The sequence below is a fragment of the Bubalus bubalis genome, chromosome 6, assembly GCF_019923935.1.
Source record: "Bubalus bubalis isolate 160015118507 breed Murrah chromosome 6, NDDB_SH_1, whole genome shotgun sequence".
In the NCBI taxonomy this organism is placed as follows: Eukaryota; Metazoa; Chordata; class Mammalia; order Artiodactyla; family Bovidae; genus Bubalus; species Bubalus bubalis.
The window spans coordinates 17,983,457-18,000,230 of record NC_059162.1 but is presented as its reverse complement, the minus strand read 5'-3'; the positions used below and the strand labels follow the sequence as shown (position 1 = coordinate 18,000,230).

Genomic DNA, 16,774 nt, shown 5'->3' with positions numbered 1-16,774 from the left:
TGCTCTGCTCCTGAGTAAGACTTCCGTGTGAGAGCCAAGGAATTGATACTACAATCATTCCCTTATGAGTCAGAACCTGAGCAGGAAGATAAGAGTCATACTCAGGCAGCATAGGGCCAGACTTCTACAGAGTGATGTATCCTATGTCTGCATAGGACACATATGTCTGCATGCTCCAGGCCTTATGCTGATGGACATATGAGAAAACTATTTGGAAACTCTAAAGTCCTATGCAAATGTTGGCTTCATGCTTGAAAAGAATATCTATTGATTGCCACAGCATGCATCTAAGAAGGTAATTAAGGAAAATGTTGTTGCTGATAACTATGATGATAGCTTCTGGTGTATATGAAATATGGAAGGCTAAGTTCTATGAGCTTTACATATTTTATCTTATTTGATTCTCCTAAGAAACTCATGAAGTAGAAGTTATTTAAAATCACTATATTGATAAGGAAACAAAGGCAGAGAAGCTAAACAATTTGCCCTAAGTTATTATATCTAAATAGTAAGTGTTGGAGCTAGAATTCATGCTCAGGCAGTCTGGTTCCAGAGACATAAACCTAACTTCTGAGTAATTTTTCCAACATCGAGTTGACTTTAAGTGGTAAATCTATTTTGAAATGTGAGCTCCACAAAACACACACCGAATACACACACTACACTTAGAAAACAAGTGCAGACATAGACACACAGGTGTACACAGGTACATTCACTCCCAATGGCAAAGTGAAAACCTTGGAGACATCAGCATTTTTCTGTGCAAATGAGAAGGTCTAGAGCTAATGAATTACGGTCACAGGAGGAAAAACAGAAAAGTTTGGAGGACCAAGCTCCAAGAAAGAGACTGAAAGGCAGGTACCATGAAGGATAATAAGGTGGCAGATGATGGGAGGAATTCAATCCTATTTCTCTTGACCATATTTTTAGCTGGGAGAAACTTTTCTGAGCCCCATTGATGAGAGAGGCAGGAAGGAGCTACAGTCATCACTTGTCACAGGAGCCATGTGGCTGGCAGGAGGCGGTCCTCTCATGCCCATGCCATGTCTCACACCTGAGGGAAGAGCCCAAGACCAGGATAAAAGGCCTTAGGGATAGAGCACCTCCATCCACTTCTCTCCTGAGGTGTTGACAGACCCTGTGCTGCTTGGACAGTGGTAAGTGCCCACTGGGAGCTGAGCAGGACCTTCCACAGAGGATGCTTAGACTAGAGAGGAGGGCAGGGAGCAGGGCCCTGGGGATGGCAAGGATGAGGATGGATGTAGAGAGGGAGCAAAAAGCTAGAAACCTGATGAAGGATGATCTGTGAGGGAGGAGGTGGCATTTGTTGTCTATGCTCTGAGCTCTAAGTTAGTTCTGTATCTTTTTGAGTTTCTCAGGTTTCAGATAAGTCAATACTTTCATAAGGAAGCTATTACCTTGGAGAAGCCAGCTGTGTTTCTGCTCCAAAGCCTCTACTAGGGTCAGAGTGATTTTTCAAACAATGGAGACCAAGGCAGCATATTTGGGGTTAGATAAAAATGGAGATCTAAGGGCCTCATCCTCACCAAGTGTCACTTACTTGGTCAGGAGCGCTGCCTGGCATCTGTACCAGAAGCTCCTGAGTTGAATAGTGATTAACAAGTTGAAATTCACCTGCTAAGACATAAAAAATGGAAGAGGTTGTGTCTTGTAAAGGGTGCATAACCAAGCCTAGTTTCACTAGACCAGAAAACCTAGTTTCACATCCAACTAGCCTTGATTAGGTTTGGGGCTCACTTCTCTCTAAAATGATCTAGTAACTCCATTTGATATGTATATTTAGAGATACACATATATGCTTGCATATATAGATAGGTGTATATATATATACATGTATATATGTGTGTGTGTGTGTGTGTGTGAACAAGCATGCGTGCTATGTGTGCTAAGTCACGTTAGTCATGTCTGACTCTTTGCGACCCTATAGACTTGAGCCCACCAGTCTCCTCTGTCCATGGGATTTTCCAGGCAAGAATACTAGAGTGGTTTACCATTTCCCCTTCCAAGGCATCTTCCCTGCCCAGGGATCAAACCTGCTTCTCTTAATGTCTCCTGAATTGGTCGGGGGGTTCTTTACCACTAGGGCCACCTGAGAAGCCAAACATATACATAGATAAATACAGATATAGATAGATAATATATAAACAGAATTGCAAAGGACCGACATATGGACTGCTTATCCCAAATACATATGCATAATTATGAAATTACATGTAATATATGATACGATATAACATGTGTCTCTGGAAAGCTATCTGGGAAGTTACTCCAGAAGGGAATCTCTATACTTCCTTAGCACAGAGCACTGCTGCTCTAAACAGTTTCTTAGACTGGACATTATCAGAATTCTAAGTGGCGTAGAGTGAGCTTAAGTCAGACTTTGTGAAGGTGAATTTTGCCTTCTCTTAAGAAAGGACCTTGACTTTGGGCAAGTTTGTCAATTTAGTTAGTTGACTTCTATGTCTTGCTTTGTTGAAAGAAGACAACCAATGTCTGTTTTATGAAAAGCTCCCAAATCTCAAATGAGATAGTGAAAGCACTTGAGAAACTATATTTTAGAGATAATTTCCCCACGAGTTACTTGACCAGGCTATTAGAGTGTGGGGGAAAGACAAGACGGTGATAGTTCATAAAGGAGGTCTCTGTGTGCTGGTCTCATCTGCCATCTGTCTCTCCCTCAGCTCCTGAACCCACCCACCAAGATGTCCTGCCAGCAGAACCAGCAGCAGTGCCAGCCTCCTCCCAAGTGTGTCCCCAAGTGCCCCACCCCTAAATGCCCCCCAAAGTGCCCCCCAGTCTCCTCCTGCTGCAGCCCCAGCTCCGGGGGTTGCTGTGGCCCCAGCTCCGGGGACTGCTGCAGCTCTGGGTGTGGGGGCTGCTGCCTGAGCCACCACAGGCGCCGCAGGTCCCACCACTGCAGACCCCACAGGTCTGACTGCTGCAGCCAGCCCTCGGGGGGCTCCGGGTGCTGCGGAGGGGGCAGTGGTCAGTCCTATGGAGGCAGCTGCTGCTGAAGATGTCCCTGAGTCTACAAGATCCAACCTGGGACAACACACTGCTGAGGACACCATCTTTTTCCTCCTTCGTTGATTGCAGGGCCTGAGAGGTCCTGTAGAAGACTCTGAACTTGCAAAGACAATGAGCCCTCCCTGGGGCTCAGAAACTCAAATTTTCTTCTGAATCCCCTTCCATGGCCTTGGATTCTATGTCTACCCTCACCTCAGTAGGAAAACTTCCCTAAGTTACTCCTCGTGGTATTTTCTTAAAGGGTGCTCTCTGACTGATGTAAAACAATAAAATGCATCTTCTCAGCATCTTGATCTTAAGTTGCCCTTGTTCTCCTCCACCCTGTCCTTGCCCGCCGGTGGTCTTGAACCCCATGTGCCAGAGAGGCACTCTCATGTGAAAGAGACACATGCTCCTAACTCTTGTTTTTTCTTATGTCATCAGGGTCTTGTAGCATTGTTGATGGACCGAATTTCAAGTGCTTTTTTTGTAAACATAATTTCCTGGGTTCTTGGCCACCTTTCGGGCCCTAACCCAGCCATTTCATGTTCCTCCATGTTCCTCTTCTCCTGTGTATTCATTCTGCTACTCTTGACCCACCTCACTAAAGCATCCTTCCCCCACACATGCACATACTTGCATCAAAGAAAAAGAGGAGAAAAGATAAATGAATGAAGAAAAGAAAAGAGACAAATTCAACACATTTTGAAAACCCATGGTTTTTATCCACCCCTACTTCAATCAGTTTGGTTCCAGGCATATGCTTGCTGCATGCTCAGTCGCTTCAGTCACATCCACCTCTTTGTGACTCCATGGGCTGCAATCTGCCAGGTTCCTCTGTCCATGGAATTCTTCCCAATTCAGGGATTGAATCTGGGTCTCCTGCATTGCAGGCAGATTCTTTACCATCTGCGCCTGCTTTTATACTAATCTCTCTGCAAATCCTGCTTCTTTCTTCCTCCTTCAACTTCATTAAATTCTCTACACCTTTTTCCAAACATGCTCTCTATGTGCCATTTATGAACTTGTCAGTCTACTTCTGAAAATCAGCAGATTTCTACAAAAGAATGCACACTCTTCTTAAGTACTGTGTTTAAAGCATGACAGATAATGTTTCCAACTTAATTTCTAAAGTTCACCATTCATACTGCCTCATGGAACCTTGTGTTCCTGCCATACTGAACAACTCACCCTTACCAGATATAACTTAAACGTGTACATGTTCATGCCTATTAATCCAGGAAGCAGTAGAGGCTACTACCTTTAGTTCAGTGACCAGAATGTTTTAGTTTTCAATAAAGAGCAATTTCTACTGTTATTGTATAAGTGCTTCCACTGCTACTACTGTTACTACTACTACCATAACTAGGACTACTACTGTTACTGGCAGCATTACCTGCTCTTTCCTCTATCTGAAGTACTCTTCAATTTCTTTTCCAGCATCTGGACCCTTTTGGAGTTCTGTCCCTCCTTAAAGGCCCACCCAAAATATCATCTTTCTAGGAAGATTCATCTAGGCATGTAAGAGTTTCCTCAAGCAGGTGTGATATTAAACAATCTATCTCTATGCTCCTATTAAGCAAGCTGAGATTATAGAATATAATATAATTTTTATTATATACTACTGTCCTTAAAATTTTACTCAATGAGGTGGTCTTCTGGTGCCAGATGTAGACTTGGGAAGATTTAGTGAGTTTACACCTCTTCCCAAGTAATATCATTTTCAAATCACAAACCTGGTTTCAGTTTGGAAATTAGAATGTCCAGTCTAAGAGGGTCAAAATACCAAACTTGATTTAATGGCTTCTGTATGCTGGCAGATCACAGAGGGAAAGGGAGCCCAGTCCTTCTACACGTGTGTCACACTTGATATTTGTCCTTTTCTCCCAGTTCTCCAAATGCATTGACTGATCCCTGAATGAAGATTAGGGGAAAGGGATACAGTCTCACATAGGGGTTCAATTTTCTTCCAATATTGAATGCAACTAGATAGAAGAATCTAATTTTCCCCATTTGTGCAAATTTAAAATATTTATCATTAGATATCTCATATTTTTGCTGCTATTAAACATGCTTCTATTTTTAAATTCCATTTTCAGATTCTTGTACATTATTTGAGCTTTATAATATATAGCACCAGTCAATAAATAGTATGACAGCTTCAGTCAAAAAATATCTGTTCATGCCTAAACATAGAACCATATATTTTTAAATCACTGTTTATGTATTTACATGTATGTGTCAAAATTTATTACAGATATTAATATATTCCCAATTTCTCTTATAAATATCAGTTTATATCATTGAATATTCAGATGTTCACATTTGTGAGGTAATATCCATAGAATAAAACTCCCAAATTGGAATTGTTGAATCAAAATATATGTACATTCTAAATTATTTTACTTATAAACAAATTAATCTGATTGAACGGACCACCAATTTGCCTTTCAGAAAGGTAATACTTATGTTCCATTTACAGTGGCTTTTTCCCTCTACATTTACACTTAGTTTATAAAAGTTTTGAATCTTTGCCAATTTGACATGAAGAAATGCACTTGATAGGAGAAGATAAAAGATGTCTTTTTTTCTAGATTTTCGTTCATCTGTGCATGCTAAGTCACTTCATTTGTGTCTGAGTCTTTGCAACCCTGTGGTCGGTAGCCCACCAGGCTTCTTTTTCCATGGGATTCTCCAGGAAAGAAGACTGGAGTGGGTTTCTATTTCCTTCTCCAGGGGGATCTTCTCAACCCAGGGACTGAACCTGTATCTCTTACATCTCCTGCGTTGTCAAGCAGGTTCTTCCACTAGCACCACCTGGGAAGCCCTCATTCATTTACTAGTAACGTATAAATCTAACATTTTGTATTGCCTGTTTATCTCTTTACACTAATATTTTCACTGGAATTTTTTCCTTATTAATTTGTAAAATATAGTTGCATACCAACTGTTTTAGTCTTATTCCTGGAATATATATTGTAATTTTCTTCTCAGTTGGTCATATATTTTTCAAATTTGCTTAAATGTTGCTCTTTTTCACATAAATAGTTTTCTATAGAAGTGGTTAAACATCATAGTTCCTTTTATATCATGGCTTTGGGGACTACCACGCATAAAAAAACCATCAACTATATTTTTCTTTATTATTTTGACTATGTATGTTACAAGAAAAGATTGTTGGGTGGAAAAATAATCCATACACATTCTTGACACTGGTTCTAGTGCATAAAAGTATAATAAACCTCAGTTTGAATTTCAGGGTGGTTCTAGAAATTGAACACTTTCAAGAATTTGTTAATTACTAGATTATAGTTGTACGTAGTCAAAATAAATTGGAAAGGAAGTTATTAGAGTTATTTCTGTAATTTTTCAACATGAAATATATTGCATTACTTTTGATCTGCCTTTTATTTGCATCTAAAGCTCAGTCATGTTTACTCCCAAGCCCTTGATAACAGAAGCCTGAGAAAGTCCATGATTTGCTTTATAAAACATTCTTATTGAATTGCACTCCATCAGCATCATACAGTCAAGGCAAGCAAACCAATCCTTATGAGGTTTCAAGCCTGCTTATCACCCAGATCTAAACCAGATTGATTGATGGCTTCTACCACATCTTTAGAGGCAGGGACCATACGAATCCTCAGGCCAATTACTTTAAGTATCAGTGCTCTGCTCCTGAGTAAGACTTCTGTGTGAGAGCCAAGGAATTGATACTACAATCATTCCCTTATGAGTCACAACCTGAGCAGGAAGATAAGAGTCATACTAAGGCAGCATAGGGCCAGAGTTTTACAGAGTGATGTAACCTATGTCTGCATAGGATACATATGTCTGCATGCTCCAGGCCTTATGCTGATGGACATATGAGAAAACTATTTGGAAATTCTAAAGTCCTATGCAAATGTTGGCTTCATACTTGAAAAGAGTATCTATTGACTGCCACAGCGTGCATCTAAGAAGGTAATTAAGGAAAATGATGTTGCTGATAACTATGATGATAGCTTTTGGTGTGTATGAAATACGTACGGCAAAGTTCTGTGAGCTTGACTTATGCTATCTTGATTCTCCTAAGAAACTCATGAAGTAGAAGTTATTTAAAATCACTATATTGATAAGGAAGCAAAGGCAGAAAAGCTAAACAATTTGCCCTAAGCTATTATATCTAAGTCACTTCAGTCGTGTCTAACTCTGTGCGACACCATAGATGGCAGCCCACCAGGCTCCTCTGTCCCTGGGATTCTCCAGGCAAGAACACTGGCTTGGGTTGCCATTTCCTTCTCCAATGCTTCTCTTTTTTAAGCATGAAAGTGAAAAGTGTATAGTAAGTGGTGGAGCTAGAATTCATGCTGAGGAAGTCTGGTTCCAGAGACATAAACCTAACTTCTGAGTAATTTTTCCAAGGTCGAGGTGATTTTAAGACATAAATCTATTTTGGAATGTGAGCTCCACAAAACATACCCCAAACACACACACCGCACTTAGAAAACAAGTGCAGACATAGACACACAGGTATACACAGGTACATTCACTCCCAACGGCAAAGTGAAAACCTTGGAGACATCAGCATTTTTCTGAGCAAATGAGAAGGTCTGGAGCTAATGAATTACGGTCAAAGGAGGAAAAACAGGAAGGTTTGGAGGACCAAGCCCCAAGAAAGAGACTGAAAGGCAGGTACCACTAAGGATAATAAGGTGGCAGATGATGGGAGGAATTCAAACCCATTTCTATTGACCATATTTTTAGCTGGAAGCAACTTTTCTGAGCCCCATTGATGAGAGAGGCAGGAGGAGCTACCAGTCATTACTTGTCACAGGAGCCATGTGGCTGGCAGGAGGCGGTCCTCTCATGCCCAGGTCATGTCTCACACATGAGGGAAGAGCCCAAGACCAGGATAAAAGGCCTTAGGGATAGAGCACCTCCATCCAATTCTCTCCTGAGGTGTTGACAGACCCTGTGCTGGTTGGACACTGGTAAGTGCCCACTGGGAGCCAGAGTAGGGCTTCCACAGAGGGTGCTCAGACCAGGGGGAGGGCGGGGGGCAGGGCCTTGGGGATGGCAAGGATGAGGGTGCATCCCGAGAGGCAGCAAAAATCTAGAAACCTGATGAAGGATGAGCTGTGAGGCAGGAGGTGACCTTTGTGTGTCTGCTCTGAGCTCTAAGTTTGTTCTGTATCTTTGTGAGTTTCTCAGGTTTTAGATAAGTCAATACTTTCATAAGGAAGCTCTTACCTTGGAGAAGCCAGCTGTGTTTCTGCTCCAAATCCTCTATTAGGGTCAGAGTGATTTTCAAACAATGGAGACCAGGGGAAGCGTATTTGAGGTTAGCTAAAAACAGAGATCCAAGGGCCTCACCCTCACCAAGTGTCACTTACTTGGTCAGGAGTGCTGCCTGGCATCCGTACTAGAAGCTTCTGAGTTGAATAATGATTAACAAGTTGAAATTCATCTGCTAAGACGTAAACACTGGAAGAGGTTGTGTGTTGTAAAGGGTGCATAACCAAGCCTAGTTTCACTAGACCAGAAAACCTGGTTTCACATCCAACTTACCTTGATTAAGTTTGGGGCTCATTTCTCTCTAAGATAATTTAGTAACTGCATTTTATATATGTATATATAGAGATATACATATATGCTTGCATTATAGGTAGGTGCATATATATATATATTTATACATGTGTATATATGTGTGTGTGTGTGTGTGTGTGTACAAGCATGTGTGCTATGTGTGCTAAGTCACTTTATGTCTGACTCTGTGACCCTATAGACTTGAGCCCACCAGGCTCCTCTGTCCATGGCATTTTCCAGGCAAGAATACTGGAGTGGTTTACCATTTCCTCTTCCAAGGGATCTTCCCTGCCCAGGGATCAAAGCTGCTTCTCTTAATGTCTCCTGAATCGGTCGGGGGGTTCTTTACCATGAGGGTCACCTGAGCAGCCAAGCATATACATAGATAAATACAGATATAGTTAGATAATATATAAACAGAATTGGAAAGGGTCAACATATGGACTGGTTAACCCAAATACATATGCATAATTATGAAATTACATATGATATATGATCCGATAATAACATGTGTCTCCGGAAAGCTATCTGGGAAGTTCCTCCAGAAGGGAATCTCTATTCTTCCTTAGAACAGACCACTGCTGCTCTAAACAGTTTCTTAGACTGGACATTATCAGAATTCTAAGTGGTGTAGAGTGAGCTTAAGTCAGACTTTGTGAAGGTGAATTTTGCCTTCTCCTAAGAAAGGACCTTGACTTTGGGCAAGTTTGTCAATTTAGTTAGTTGACTTCTATGTCTTGTCCATCAGCAGATGAATGGATAAGAAAGCTATGGTACATATACACAATGGAGTATTACTCAGCCATTAAAAAGAATACATTTGAATCCGTTCTAATGAGGTGGATGAAACTGGAGCCTATTATACAGAGTGAAGTAAGCCAGAAAGAAAAACACCAATACAGTATACTAATGCATATATATATAATTTAGAAAGATGGTAACAATAACCCTGTGTACGAGACAGCAAAAGAGACACTGATGTATAGAACAGTCTTATGGACTCTGTGAGAGAGGGAGAGGGTGGGAAGATTTGGGAGAATGGCATTGAAACATGTAAAATATCATGTATGAAAAGAGTTTCCAGTCCAGGTTTGATGCACGATACTGGATGCTTGGGGCTGATGCACTGGGACGACCCAGAGGGATGGAATGGGGAGGGAGGAGGGAGGAGGGTTCGGGATGGGGAACACATGTATACCTGTTTCGGATTCATTTTGATATTTGGCAAAACTAATACAATTATGTAAAGTTTAAAAATAAAATAAAATTAAAAAAAAAAAAAGAAAGAAGACAACCTATGTCTGTTTTATGAAAAGCTCCCAAATTTCAAAGGAGATAGTAAAAACACTTGAAAAACTATATTTTAGAGATAATTCCTCCACGAGATACTTCACCAGGCTTTTAAAATGTGGGGGAAAGACAAGACAGTGGAAGTCCATAAAGGAGGTTTCTGTGTGCTGGTCTGACCTGCTGTCTGTCTCTTCCTCAGCTCCTGAACCTGCCCACCAAGATGTCCTGCCAGCAGAACCAGCAGCAGTGCCAGCCTCCTCCCAAGTGCGTCCCCAAATGCCCCACCCCTAAATGCCCTCCAAAGTGCCCCCCAGTCTCCCCCTGCTGCGGTGTCAGCTCCGGGGGCTGCTGCGGCCCCAGCTCCGGGGGCTGCTGCAGCTCTGGGTGTGGGGGCTGCTGCCTGAGCCACCACAGGCGCCGCAGGTCCCACCACTGCAGACCCCACAGGTCTGACTGCTGCAGCCAGCCCTCGGGGGGCTCCGGGTGCTGCGGAGGGGGCAGTGGTCAGTCCTATGGAGGCGGCTGCTGCTGAAGATGTCCCTGAGTCTACAGGATCCAACCTGGGGACAGCACACTGCTGAAGACACCATCTTTATCCTCCTTCATTGGCTGCCGGGCCTGAGAGCTCCTGTAGAAGACTCTGAACTTGCAAAGACAATGAGCCCTCCCTGGGGCTCAGAAACTCAAATTTTCTTCTGAATCCCCTTCCATGGCCTTGGATTCTATGTCTACCCTCACTTCCCTAGGAAAACTTCCCTAAGTTACTCCTCGTGGTATTTTCTTAAAGGGTGCTCTCTGACTGATGTCAAACAATAAAATGGATCTGCTCAGCATCTTGGTCTTGAGTTGCCTTTATTCCCCTCCATTCTGTCCTTGCCCGTCGGTGGTCTTGAACCCCATGCGCCAGAGAGGCACTCTGATGCAAAGGAGACAAATGCTCCTAACTCTTGTTTTTTCTTATATCATCAGGGCCCTGAAGCATCACTGATGGACTGAGTTTCCAGTGCTTTTTTTTTTTTTTTTAACTTTCTGGTTCTTTTTTTTTTTTTTTTAATTTTATTTTATTTTTAAACTTTACATAATTGTATTAGTTTTGCCAAACATCAAAATGATGCTTTTTTTGTAAACATAATTTCCTTGGTTCTTGGCCACCTTTGGGGCCCTAACCCAGCCGTTTCATGTTCCTCCATGTTCCTCTTCTCCTGTGTCCTCGTGCTGCTACTCTTGACCCACCCCACCAAAGCATCCTTCCCCCACACATGCATATACTTGCATCAAAGAAGAAGAGAAGAAAAGATAAATGAATGAAGAAAAGAAAAGAGACAAACTCAACACATTTTGAAAACCCATGGTTTTTATCCACCCCTTCTTCAATCAGTTCGGTTCCAGGCGAGTGCATGCCGCATTCTCAGTCACTTCGGTCACGTCCACCTCTTTGTGACTCCATGGGCTGCAGTCTGCCAGATTCCTCTGTCCATGGAATTCTTCCCATTTCAGGGATTGAACCCGGGTCTCCTGCATTGCAGGCAGATTCTTTAGCATCTGCGCCTGCTTTTATACTAACCTCTCTGCAAATCCTGCTTCCTTCTTCCTCCTTCAGCTTCATTAAATTCTCTATACCTTTTTTCCAAACATGCTCTCTATGTGGCGTTTATGAACTTGGCAGTCTACTTCTGAAAAACAGTGGCTTTCTACAGAATAATGCACACTCTTCTTAAGTACTGTGTTTAAAGCATGACAGAAAAGATTTCCAACTTAATTTCTAAGGCTCACCATTCATACTGCCTCATGGAACCTTGTGTTCCCGCCATACTGAACAACTCACCCTTATCAGATACAACTTAAACATGTACATCTTGATGCCTATAAATCTGGGAAGCAGTAGAGGCTACTACCTTTAGTTCAGTGTCCAGAATGTTTTAGTTCTCAATGAAACTAAATGAAGAGTAGTTTCTGCTGTTGTTTTATAAGTACTTCCACTGCACTGTTACTACTACCATTACTGTTACAACTACTGTTACTGGCAGCATTAGCTGCTCTTTCCTCTACCTGAAGTACTCTTTAGTTTCTTTCCCACCATCTGGACTCTTTTGGAGTTCTGTCCCTCCTTAAAGGTCCACCCAAAATATCATCCTTCTAGGAAGTCATCTAAGAGTTTCCTCAAGCAGGTGTGATATTAAACAATCTATCTCTATGCTCCCATTAAGCAAGCTGAGATTATAGAATATAATATACATTTTATTATATACTGCTGTCCTTAAAAGTTTACTCGATGAGATGGTCTTCTGATGCCAGATGAAGATTTGGGAAGACTTGATGTCTTTTTAGCTCTTCCCAAGTAATGTCATTTTTAAATCACAAACCTGGTTTCAGTTTAGAAATTAGAATGTCCAGTCTGAGAAAGTCAAAATACCAAACTTGATTTAATGGCTTCTTTGAGCTGGTGGATCACAGAGGGAAAGGGAGCCCAGTCCTTCTACATGTGTGTCACACTTAATATTTGTCCCTTTCTCCCAGTTCTCCAAATGCATTTACTGAATGAATATTGGGGAAAGGGATACAGTCTCACATAGGGGTTCAACTTTCTTCCAATATTGAATGCAACTAGATAGAAGAATCTAATTTTCTCCATATGTGCAATTTGAAATATTTATTATTAGATATCTCATAGTTTTGCTGCTATTAAACATGCTTCTATTTTTAAATTCCATTTTCTGATTCTTGTACAGTATTTGTGCTTTAAAATAAACAGCACCAGTAAATAAATACTATGACAGCTTCAGTCAACAAATATCTGTTCATGCCTAAACATAGAACCATAAATAATTTTAATCACTGTTTATGTATTTACATGTATGTGTCAAAATTTGTTACAGGTATTAATATAGTCCCAATTTCTCTTATAAATGTCACTTTATATCGTTGAATATTCAGATTTTCACATTTGTGTGGTAATAGCCATAGAATAAAACTCCCAAATTGGAATTGTTGAATCAAAATATATGTACATTCTAAATTATTTTACTTATCAATAAATTAATGAATGAATTGACCACCAATTTGCCTTTCAGAAAGGTAATACTTATGTTCCATATACAGTGGCTTTTCCCTCCACATTTACACTTAATAAAATTTTTAAATCTTTGCCTATTTGACATGAAGAAATGCACTTGATAGGAGAAGATAAAAGATGTCTTTTTTTCTAGCTTTTCATTCATCTGTGCATGCTAAGTCACTTCAGTTGTGTCTGACTCTTTGCAACCCTGTGGTCTGTAGCCCGCGAGGATTCTCTTTCTATGGGATTCTCCAGGTAATAAGACTGGAGTGGGTTTCCGTTCCTTCTCCAGGGGGATCTTCCCAACCCAGGGATTGAACCTGTATCTCTTATAACTCCTGCATATTGGCAGGCAAGTTCTCCCACTAGCACCGCCTGGGAAGCCCTCATTCATTTACTAGGCATATATTAATCTAACATTTTGTATTGCCTGCTTATCTCTTTTCACTATTATTTTCAGTGGATTTTTTTTCCTTATTAATTTGTAAAATATAGTTGCATACCAACTGTTTTAGTCTTATTCCTGGAATATATATTGTAATTTTCTTCTCAGTTGGTCATATATTTTTCAAATTTGCTTAAATGTTGCTCTTTTTCACATAAATAGTTTTATTTATAAGTGGGGAAGATCATGGCATATGGTCCAATCACTTCATGGGAAATAGATGGGGAAACAGTGGAAACAGTGTCAGACTTTATTTATGGGGGCTCCAAAAACACTGCAGATGGTAACTGCAGCCATGAAATTAAAAGACGCTTACTCCTTGGAAGGACAGTTATGTCCAACCTAGACAGCATATTCAAAAGCAGAGATATTACTTTGACAACAAAGGTCCGTCTAGTCAAGGCTATGGTTTTTCCTGTGGTCATGTATGGATGTGAGAGTTGGACTGTGAAGAAAGCTGAGCGCCGAAGAATTGATGCTTTTGAACTGTGGTGTTGGAGAAGACTCTTGAGAGTCCCTTGGACTGAAAGGATATCCAACCAGTCCATTCTGAAGGAGATCAGCCCTGGGATTTCTTTGGAAGGAATGATGCTAAAGCAGAAACTCCAGTACTTTGGCCTCCTCATGCAAAGAGTTGACTCATTGGAAAAGACTCTGATGCTGGGAGGGATAGGGGGCAGGAGGAGAAGGGGACAACATAGGATAAGATGGCTGGATGGCATCACTGACTGGATGGATGTGAGTATGAGTGAACTCCGGGAGATGGTGATGGACAGGGAGGCCTGGTGTGCTGGGATTCATGGGGTTGCAAAGAGTTGGACATGACTGAGTGACTGAACTGAACTTAACATAACTGAGACATCATAGTTCCTTTTATATCATGGCTTTGGGGACTACCGGGCATAAAACAACCATCAACCATATTTTTCTTTGTTATTTTCACTATGATTTAACTATTTATGTTACAAGAAAAGATTGTTGGGTGAAAAAAATAATCCATAAACATTCTTGACACTGGTCCTAGTGCATAAAAGTATAATAACCCTCAGTGTGAAGTTCAGGGAGGTTCTAGAAAAATTGAACACTTTCAAGAATTTGTTAATTACTAGATTGTAGTTATACCTAGTCAAAATAAATTGGAAAAGAGGTTATTAGAGTTATTTCTGTAATTTTCAATGTTAAACATATTGCATTACTTTTGATCTGTCTTTTATTTACATCTAAAGCTCAGTCGTGGTTACTCCCAAACCCTTGATAACAGAAGGCTGAGAAAGTCAATCATTTGCTTAATAAAAACATTCTTATCGAATTGCACTCCATCAGCATCACACAGTCAAGGCAAGCAAACCAATCCTTATGAGGTTTCAAACCTGCTTATCACCCAGATCTAAACCAGATTGATTGATGGCTTGGGTACCACATCTTTAGAGGCAGGGACCATACGAATCCTCAGGCCAATTACTTTAAGTATCAGTGCTCTGCTCCTGAGTAAGACTTCTGTGTGAGAGCCAAGGAATTGATACTACAATCATTCCCTTATGAGTCACAACCTGAGCAGGAAGATAAGAGTCATACTCAGGCAGTATAGGGCCAGACTTTTACAGAGTGATGTAACCTAAGTCTGCATAGGATACATATGTCTGCATGCTCCAGGTGATGGACATATGAGAAAACTATTTGGAAACTCTAAAGTCCTATGCAGATGTTGGCTTCATACATGACAAGAGTATCTATTGATTGCCACAGTATGCATCTAAGAAGGTAATTAAGGAAAATGATGTTGCTGATAACTATGATGATAGCTTTTGGTGTGTATGAAATATGCAAGGCTAAGTTCTATGAGCTTTACATATGTTATCTTATTAGATTCTCATAAGAAACTCATGAAGTAGAAACTATTTAAAATCACTATATTGAAACAAAGTCAGAGAAGCGAAACAATTTGCCCGAAGTTATTGTATCTAAATAGTAAGTGGTGGAGCTAGAATTCATGCTCAGGAAGTCTGGTTCCAGAGACATAAACCTAACTTCTGAGTAATTTTTCCAAGCTCGAGTTGACTTTAAGAGGTAAATCTATTTTGGAATGTGAGCTCCACAAAACATATACCAAACACACACACCATACCTACAAAACAAGTGCAGACATAGACACACAGGTGTACACAGGTACATTCACTCCCAACGCAAAGTGAAAACCTTGAAGACATCAGCATTTTTCTGAGCAAATGAGAAGGTCTGGAGCTAATGAATTATGGTCAAAGGAGGAAAAACAGGAAGGTTTGCAGGACCAAGCCCCAAGAAAGAGACTGAAAGGCAGATACCACTAAGGATAATAAGGTGGCAGATCATGGGAGGAATTCAGTCCCATTTCTATTGACCATATTTTTAGCTAGGAGCAACTTTTCTGAGCCCCACTGAGAGAGGCAGGAAGGAGCTACCAGTCATCACTTGTCACAGGAGCCATGTGGCTGGCAGGAGGCGGTCCTCTCATGCCCAGGCCATGTCTCACACGTGAGGGAAGAGCCCAAGACCAGGATAAAAGGCCTTAGGAATAGGGCATCTCCATCCACTTCTCTCCTGAGGTGCTGACAGACCCTGTGTTGCTTGGACACTGGTAAGTGCCCACTGGGGGCCGGAGCAGGGCCTTCCACCAGGGTGCTCAGACCAGCGGGGAGGGCAGGGGCAGGGCCTTGGGGATGGCAAGGATAAGGGTGCATCCCAAGAGGGAGCAAAAATCTAGAAACCTGATGAAGGATGAGCTGTGAGGCAGGAGGTGGCATTTGTGTGTCTGCTCTAAGTTAGTTCTGTATGTTTCTGAGTTTCTCAGGTTTTAGATAAGTCAATACTTTCATAAGGAAGCTATTACCTTGGAGAAGCCAGCTGTGTTTCTGCTCCAAAGCCTCTACTAGGGTCAGAGTGATTTTTCAAACAATGGAGACCAGGGGAAGCATATTTGGGGTTAGATAAAAACAGAGATCCAAGGGCCTCACCCCCACCAAGTGTTACTTACTTACTTGGTGAGGAGCACTGCCTGGTATCCGTATCAGAAGCTCCTGAGTTGAATAATGATAAACAAGTTGAAATTCACCTGCTAAGATGTAAAAAATGGAAGACACTGAGTGTTGTAAAGGGTGCCTAACCAAGCCTAGTTTCACTAGACCAGAAAACCTAGTTTCACATCTAACTTGCCTTGATTAGGTTTGGGGCTCACTTCCCTCTAAAATGATTTAGTAACTGCATTTTATATATGTATATACAGAGATATACATATATGCTTGCATATATAGGTAGGTGTGTATATAAATATATATATATATATATACACAAATATATATTTATATGTGTGTGTGTGTATGTGTGTGTACAAGCATGCATGCTGTGTGTGCTAA

The 16,774-nt window shown here is 41.1% G+C and overlaps 1 long non-coding RNA gene across 1 annotated transcript; it reads left to right on the top strand.

The window, feature by feature from the left end:
- The first annotated feature begins 1,120 nt into the window (after window positions 1–1,120).
- LOC123334230 lies at window positions 1,121–3,326 on the top strand. The gene is made up of 3 exons (XR_006641243.1): window positions 1,121–1,154; window positions 1,433–1,434; window positions 2,703–3,326. It is a non-coding gene; the product is annotated as an uncharacterized LOC123334230 (long non-coding RNA).
- The last annotated feature ends 13,448 nt before the right edge of the window (window positions 3,327–16,774 follow it).